Source organism: Anolis carolinensis, chromosome 2 (genome assembly GCF_035594765.1).
Source record: "Anolis carolinensis isolate JA03-04 chromosome 2, rAnoCar3.1.pri, whole genome shotgun sequence".
NCBI lineage: Eukaryota > Metazoa > Chordata > Lepidosauria > Squamata > Dactyloidae > Anolis > Anolis carolinensis.
Genome location: NC_085842.1, coordinates 51860592 through 51869750, shown reverse-complemented (window position 1 = coordinate 51869750; position 9159 = coordinate 51860592). Strand labels below are relative to the sequence as shown.

The 9159-nt window shown below is 39.3% G+C and overlaps 1 long non-coding RNA gene across 1 annotated transcript in view; it reads left to right on the top strand.

Moving 5' to 3' along the window:
• Nucleotides 1-6424: 6424 nt before the first annotated feature.
• The window catches only part of LOC134297180 (uncharacterized), a 71861-nt gene continuing 69126 nt past the window's right edge, over nucleotides 6425-9159 (top strand). Inside the window, exon 1 of the long non-coding RNA XR_010003940.1 lies at nucleotides 6425-6901. This is a non-coding gene — a long non-coding RNA (uncharacterized LOC134297180). The remainder of the gene's footprint in view (nucleotides 6902-9159) is intronic.

The following is a 9159-nucleotide window of genomic DNA, read 5'->3' as shown; positions in this document are numbered from 1 at the left end:
ATCCTAACTAAAAACAAAAGAAAAGATGTTAATAGATCAGGAAGTGCGATAAACATGATGAATTAAACATGTGGAGAATTGTAGAAACATTGCATTGTGTCTATGTGACTTTGGATGAGGGAAATGTGTTGCTTTCAAGCAACGATCTGAATTTGGATTACAGTAGGTTCAAATGGGAGCAAGATATGGCCCACTGGAGCTGAATTATTTTGCAAGTATGGATTCAGCCTTTAGCAAAGACTAGCAATTGGGTTTTCACAGTCGTATTCAACTTTGTATCTTCCTATTCAAAGCCACATATTGTAAATGTAGTTCCATATTCTCGTTTAATAAATGCAAGATCCATCAGGAGCTTTAGAGACACTTATTTCTAGCTATAAAAGAAATGACATATTAAAAAGTTAGTGAATATATTAGGGATGTTGATATATTAATTATAACAATTAAAACAGCAGCAGGCTGGTGATAAATGAACTTTGTTTTCCAATAAATTTGAAGATAAAAGATTGTACCTGGCGGCAATGTTTATCATTAGCAACCTCACAACATTGTATCTATTTGTTGTACTTAATAAAACTATGATAAACACATCTTCTGGTTGAATGTTAGCTTCAATATGTGTTGTGCAATCTTTCTCAAGACACTGCAGCCAAGTCTAATTAAATGCTTCCAATTAGAATTGTGTAGATAGGGAGAAAATTAATGGCTTCATTTGTACTATTTGTTTATTTCATTGTCAAGTGTACTGGTTATAATTGCAGTGCCATGGAGAAATCATCAAAAAAAATTTTTTTACCCTGTTAAGGCTTTGCTGCACCAATCCATTGCAGCAGCTTCTTCCCCTTCTCTTGTCTTTAAAGGCAAATAAGACCAGCTAAATAAACTGCCTTGACCAAGTGATTTTCCCTTTCAGAGCCATTAATTTGAGAATGTATTTATTGAACAAAATAAAGGTTAACCTTCAATTAGGCATTACAAATATATTTAGGAAAATATTGAAAAGCTATAAAGTCTCAACCCACACAGTTCACAGAATGCTGGGAACAAAATATATTATAGAAACTGAAGGGCTGTTTGGATGTTGAAACTACCCATTGAGCTCAACTATTACCTCCTACCATATATTAGGTACATGTCAATTTAAAGCTGGGAGAAAGAGGGAGAATCCAAAAAACTAATTCAGTCATGACTACAGGACTATCATAGCATATGCTGAGCAGGTTTGGGGTTGTTACGATATTCATAGATTTATAAATATAAAAATCACAAGTGAATTTCATCTTTTCTGTATTGATTACTGTAAAGGTAGTGAACATCTATCAATTCTGGACCATCTCCCAGCTTCAATATCAATCTTTTCTGAATTCTGTCAAAATTATTAGTTTTTAGGAGGTGGGATGTTACTTTTCTTTGCTTATTTCCCTGCAAATTCTTTCGAATTTCAAATATTTCTGAAAAGTAAACTACATTTCAATCTTGTGCTGTTTTGTTGAGCAGTACCTCAATTAATGCACAGATGCAGTTGGCATGGCAGAATGAAAAGATACAAATAAATACCATAGCCAAAGCAGAAACTTCAAAAAAAAAAAAAAGGTCTCTTCCAACCAGAGATGGCTAATGATGTAATGCAGCAAATGTCAGGCTGCCCCATGGGAAATATGAATTAAAAAAACAGGTGCTCCACTTAGGGTACATCTAGACTGTAGAATTAATGCAGTTTAATATCGCTTTAATTGCTATGTTCAATGCTGTGTAATTTTGGGAGTTGTTTTTTTTACAAGTTCTTTAGCCTTTTCTGCCAAATAATGCTAGTAAGCTGCAAATCCAAGGTTCCATAGCACTGGCATTAAAGTGGTGTCAAACTGCATTAATTCTACAGTGTAGACCTTTAAAACTGCTGACCATAGTTGGTCTTGGGAGATCCATGCTTAAAATTGGAATTGACTATTTTCTATGCATGCTGTGTTATCTGTTTATGGTGATCATATAATCCCCAGGGGAAAAAATCCCCAGTTGTTGCTCCATACCACAATAATTTTGTCTAATTGCATGATGTAAGGTCGCAAAGATACAAGTCAGCATACATTCATGTTCTGACCTGTTTTGTTCAGAAAATATCCCAGTGTACCATAAGATTTTCCACAAAAGGAAACACTAAGAAAATTGGGGCATGAAAGCTTCCATAGTAGAAACATTTCTTGGAGGTGGTCAGGCTAATGGCTTATTTGCTGCCCAAGTCAGAAAGAATAATTTGTGCTTTTAACAATCAGAACAAAAACCCTTCACTAAAGCAGGAGGATAACAACCTGAGAATAACAACTTTCTTTAAGAGCAGGCGACTAATCAGTCTCCTAGGTGAATGCTTTTCTTTGTCGCTGCTATCCTGCTTCTTAAAAACATCTTGGTATTGCCTGTAAAACATTATTTTTTGACCACCAGCCATAGGACATCATAACCTATCATTCTGGCAATTTCTCTCTCTTCTCAGGGATTCCAGAAAAACTGTTTTGATTGAATAGCTACTCCAAGAGACTCAGGTCCCTTCTACACAGGCCTTCAAATTTGAAAGAAACTGGGATAAAGGGGTGGTTGTGGTATCTAGATGATGCTCACAGGAAATGTGTGCTGGGTTGTGGGATCAGCTGAAAAACATGTGTTAAAGAGGTCCTCTTTAAATTTGTGATTAGATGAAAAATGTGCTGCTATGGAGGACTGTATATCCCTCCATAGCAAAACCCACAAAACCTGGTTGCGATAGGCTGGTGTGGACTGTTCTAATCCTCATTTTATAATCCTGAAAGAGCTAGTGAGAGAGGTAAACAAATGGAGTCACAGACACATAGGTGACTAAATGGAAGTATGAGAGGAGAGCAATTCCCATGAGAACTCTCCAGTCATTCCTTTGTTCTCTTATTTATAAAATGAAACAGAAATTTAAATTACACTGTGAGTACCAGCACAGCAGTCAAATGACCCAAAAGAAAAATGGGATTCAAGAAATGTGAGGGAAGTCATAGGGAGGAGGGAGCAATCTGGTTTTCTGCTGCCCTGGAGACTTGGACGCAGAACAACAGCTTCAAACTACAGGAAAGGTGATTCCACCTGAACATCAGGAAGAACTTCCTCACTGTGAGAGCTGTTCGGCAGTGGAACTCTCTGCCGTGGAGTGTGGTGGAGGCTTTTTCTTTGGAGGCTTTTAAGCAGAGGCTGCATGGTCATCTGTCAGGGGTGGTTTGAATTTGATTTTCCTGCTTCTTGGCAGGGGGTTGGATTGGATGACCCACAAGATCTCTTCCAGCTCTATGATTCTATAACTCTATGACTCTATGATTCTATGATTCTAAGAGAGTAAATGTAAAGGCAACAGGAGAGTGAGGAGAAATAATGACAAAAGATCTGCTTGTGTGCATTTTCTTATATCTGCATCAGCACATTTTGAAGAGTCAATAAAAAAAGAAAAAGAAAACTTCCGGTGGATGTTCCAGGTCCATTTTGAAAAAAATCTGCTATAGCCAAGCCTTTCAGGATCATTTACCGGGGCTGAGATCTTAGTGTCTGGACTTTCCTTTTTTGCCTCACTTCTTTGTTCCAGATTAAAAGGCTGTCTGGAAGGGCCCTTAGGTAATGAAACAACAAGAGCAAGACATAAAAGTTATAGCACAAAAATATTTTATAACGTAAGGTTACTGAATTAGCAGAGGATGGACATTGACTATATAAAATGTTGAATCATACAAACTTTTCAGTGTTTTTACTCATGGGTAGTTAGATTGCATGTAATGGTTTAGGAGTTTTAGGCTCAGCATGTTTATGGCTATTTCCGGTTTGTTTGTTTGTTTGTTTGTCTGTTAACACCTTCTCCTTCCCCGTTACATATACTTTTGTCATTGTTGTTGTTCTAGGACAGTGGTTCTCAACCTGTGTTTTGGCCTACAACTTCCAGAAATCCCTGCCAGTTTACCAGCTGTTAGGATTTCTGGGAGTTGAAGGCCGAAACATCTGAGGATCCACAGGATGAGAACCACTGTTCCAGGGTTTCATCTGCTTTTCTCAGTCTTTCTCTCCTTGCCTGCACTCTATGCAGTATGTAAAGATAAAAGTTGAGATGGTCTTGGGATATGTCTTAGGATGCTGAACCCTGCATAAAATATAGAGTACATCTATACTGTAAAATGTGTGCACTTTGAAGCTCGAGCCCATTGTGATATGATCCTAAGACTATCTTCCTGAGACCTGGTGGAGTTCCCTTCAATAGTAACATCCACCTCACACATATAAAAGTAAGAGTTTGTGAAGTACCTAAATATGCTAAAGGCACGTGCTGCCATTTGATTTTGGATGCAAAGCAGATCAACCCTGGTTAGTATTGGATGGATGATGACCAATAGTATAACTATATCTCAGTTAAAGGAACTGACAAAACTACCTCTAAGTATGACAACCTTATGAAATTCATGGGGACGTCATAGGTTGACAGACAACTAGAAGGTATGCACTCATACACACATAGTTTGTATAGAAGGTGATCATGATTCCATTTGCTTTGAATATTTTCATTGTCCTTTAGTGATTTGCAAATCCCAAATTCTCTCTGAAATGAACATAGATATGCCTCACTAACCTTGTCAAAATTCTGGGTTCTTATTGGAGGCTCCTATTCACATGGGCAGACTTGATTATTACATAAAATTCAGAATTAATAGTCTAAATTTAAATGATATCTGCAGCTTACTGATTGACTAACTCTGAATAAGTGCCATCTCTGAGGAATCCCAAGTCCCAGTTATTGTATTAGGAGCACCTTCACTGTTTTCCTTCATTGTTATGTGGAATTAAATGGGCAGAAATGAAATGAAGAGGATGTTGGGGGAGGGCAGGATGATGGGTAGCAGAGTGTATTCCAAAAACATCATCCCGGTCTCACCTCCTTCTCCAGACTGTCTTCCCGTGTGGATAAACAGCACTGGTCAAACACACTCCAGCAGACGAGGGTTCAGTTGAAAATCCAACGGTTATAAGCTTTATTTACATAACTATATACAAATAGAGCAATTCAGTCCTTCCTCCGTGAGTGCTCTTGCCAAAGCAACTCACACACACACTGAAGACACTCCTCTGCATTCCACAGGACAAGAAGAAAGTCCCGGTCAAAACAAACTTGACCCCATTGGTCCTGTGATACGTCAATCATAGCAGACTCTCATTAACTCCATAACTGCTGAAATGCCTTGCCGAAACTAACACAGAAGGCATTTCTAACAACTCAGATTGATTTTAACATTTCACAATACCCTGACAGAGGAGACTATCAGAAAAGATGCAACTGTGTCAGACCTTGATGCTATAGGGCATCGGTGGCATATGCCAAACATTTGGTCAATGGAAAAAAAAGTCTATGATGTTTAACACCATTCAAGGCTTCTACACATCCATTATACTCATGCAAAAGGACCATCTTTCTCAGGAAGAATGTTGAATATAGGAAGACCTTTTGGGCCCACTAGTAGAGCAGATGATTATCACCCATGTTCACAATTAATTCATTACAGATGTTGCATCTGCTACCAGCCACTAGGAGATTTAGTGAGGAGAAATCATTTTGGTTTAATCCCCCAGTGTTTCTGAAATAGCCAAGTATCTTGATGTATCATTTCCAAGACAACAGAATTAAACAAGAATGGTGGACAAGAATGTTTTTGTTCAATATCAGTCACCTCAGTTGTCAGTGTACTAGCTTCTTAAAGAAAGAAAACTCACAAAACCTGTTTCCTAGCTCACTAACAAGCTGTTCACTCATTTTAAAAAACTGCCTCCAAAAGCTAAGGATGTTAAGAATATTCCTCCCTCCAAACATGGTTTTTATTTTGTTTGCTTGTTTTAAAATGATATTTTGATGAAGTAAAAATGAAAAAAAAAGATGAAATTTCAGCTTTGTGTGTACAATATGTTTTGGATCTTTCAAGGTTTGAAACATTTTTTTCTTTGCAAGTTGAGATAGAGATTTCTTCTGACTTGATTCATCACCAAAATGTTGATCTTAAAAAATAGAATCCTTTAAGATTCTTCAGCCTGCTTCAGAAAACAAACCTGAAGAATCAACTATAAAGGAGAGAGCCTAATTCTTCAGCAGTTCAGCATACCATAAAAGATGTAGAAGGCATGAAAGAGATAAAGATGCAACTTTTCAAAAAAGGAAGAAAAAGAAAGAAAGAAAAGTGTGCTTCAAAGCCATTTCAGTTTGTTATTGGCAATCCTGCCCATTACAGAAGTCAAATTCCATCTTGTGAGGAAGGTTGCTATAATAGCCTGCCAAAATACTCCAGTGTATAACAGATAAACAAAAGGGTATCTGGGATGAGTTTGTAAAGAAAACAGATTTATCATCCAACTCATATGCTTGTCAACATCCTCTGTGCTCTGTGCCAGTGACATATTGCTAGTCTGTGGGTAGCCACCAGGTGTGTGATGCAGGGGGGATCCTAACAGGTGTAGAGCAGAAATATGGTGTTTCACTATTTTTAGCATGTTTGGAACATAGTCAAGAAGAATAGGTGAGAGCATATCTCTGCCTACAAAACAATGGCTTTTCAAAGACACGAAGATAGCTAAGGTTTCCCCAAGTTCCATATTTCTCATTCTACATCCCCATCTCCTCTATCTCCTGATGGTTGCAGAGCACTCTGAACTTTTTCTATTAATCAAAATTACAGAAACACCTGTACTAAATAGCTTTGTGCTGTTCGCTCCAAGGCACCCTGGTGGAAATCTATCTGCAGTGCCCAACTGGGCAAGTGTCTCTTCTGAATTACTGGAAATCACTGCTCAATAACAATTGGAATATCTTGTTCTTCTCTTGTGGCAGTCAAACAGCAGGGAGAGCTGTAGCTTCGACCATAGAGAGGTAAGTCTTATAGATTTCCAAGGGAAGAGGCTTAGATGAGTAGTTAGATGTATGTGTGTGAATCTCAGTTGACATTTTCCCAAACATTTGCATGCTTTTGTTTTATAGCAGACAACATCCAAAAAACCACAGAAATAAAATGTTGGTTGATGTGGTACAATTCTCCCTCCCCTGTGCCCTTCTGTTCTACAACTTAGTGTGCTATAGCCATTTACTGTAAGAGAGGAGGTAGTAGTCATATAGAATCTAGCTGCTTTGCATTCTTCTTAACCTCTGGGGCAGTGTTCTCAACCTTTCTAATGACACAACCACTTAATACAGTTCCTCATGTTGTGACGACCCCCCCCAACTGTAAAATTATTTTTGTTGCTACTTCAAAACTATAATTTTGCTACTGTTGTGAATGGGAATGTAAATATCTGATATGCAGGATGTATTTTCATTCATTGGGCCAAATTTGACACAAATGCCCAATATCACCAAATTTGAATACTGGTGGGGTTGGGGGGAATAATTTTGTCATTTGGAAATTGTAGTTGCTGGGATTTATAGTTAACCTACAATCAAAAAGCATTATGCACTCCACCAGTCTTGGCACACAAAACTCTCATTACCAACAGATAATACTGGAAGAGTTTGGTGGGCATTGACCGTGAGTTTTGGAATTGTAGTTCACCTACATCCAGAGAGCACTGTGGGCTCAAACAATGATGGATCTGGACTAAACTTGGCACGAATACTCAATATGCCAAATTTGAACACTGGTGGAGTTTGGGAAAATAGACCTTGACATTTGAGAGTTGTAGTTGCTGGGATTTATAGCTCACCTACAATAAAAGAGCCCCTTGAACCCCACCAGCAATAGAATTGGGACTAACCTCCCACACAGAACCCCCATGACCAACAGAAAATACAGGAGGGGTTTGGGAGGAATTGACATTGATTTAGGGGAGATGTAGTTCACCTACCTCCGGAGAGCACTGTAAACCCAAATGACTATGGATCTAAACCAAATTTGGCCTGATACCTGATACACCAAAATTTGAATACTGGTGGGGTTTGGGGGGGGGGTGATTTTATCATTTGAGAGCTGTAGTTGCTTGAATTTCTAGTTAACTTACAATCAAAGAGCACTCTAAACCCAGCCCACAATGGATCTGTACCTACATGGCCAACATTGAATACTGGTGGGGTTGGGGAGCCTTTTTGAATTCTGGGAGTTGTAGTTCACCAACACTCAGAGAGTACTCTGTACCAAACTGGTTATGGAAGTACAAAACTTGCCACACATACCCAACATGCCTAACTGAATACTGGTGGGAATTCGAGGAGATTGACCTCACAGGTTGGGAGTTATAATTCACCCACATCAACAGAACAATGTGTACTCAACTAATGGATCTGAACCAAACTTAGAACAAATACCCAGTATGACCAACTTGAATACTGGTGGGGTTGGGGGTGGGACTGACCCAATATGATGGTAATTGTAGTTCTCCCTGTATCCAACAAAACCCCTGTGACCCCCACCAATGATGGATCTAAACCAAACTTGACACACAGACCCAACGTGGCCAACTGTGAATACTGGTGGGATTTGGGGAGGATCGATCCACAATTTTAGGAGTTGTAGTTCACCCACATCCTTATGCATTATCTAATGGAAGCATTAATAAAAAAACAAAAGGAAAGACTGACTTTTTTCTAATAAATAGTGTTACAAATTACCTAAGCTGCTTCTGCTGCTCCTCCTCCTCCTGATGCTGCTGGGCCACTCTCAGTCCCACATCGCAAAGGTGCTTTCCTACCTGCCTTGAAGGGACTTGCTTGTACAAGCCTTTCTCCTGCCTCACGTGCTCACTCTCACCCATGCATGCTCACCATGCTGCCATGAACCAAGCATGCCTGCTCTCCCCTCCCCACTTGGAGTCTCAGAAACAGCCCTCCCCTTGACTGAGAGGCCAGCAGGAGGAGGGATTTTGGTGAGAGGATTCACTATTTGTTTCCAAAACGGAAAAGAAGGCCAGGCAGAGAAATCTTCAGCCTTCTCTGCCAAATATGTTCCTAAGACCATCAGAAATGTGTGTTTCCTGATGGTTTTTGGTGACCCCTAAGGCACCCCACCTGACAACCCCCCTCCCAGGGGTTCTAACTCCCAGGTTGAGAAATACTGCTCGAGGGAATGTCTTACAGAGATAATGCCTGGTTGCACCCAACTCATCCTCCCTGTAAAGATGGTACCATGGCTAAAGATCAAT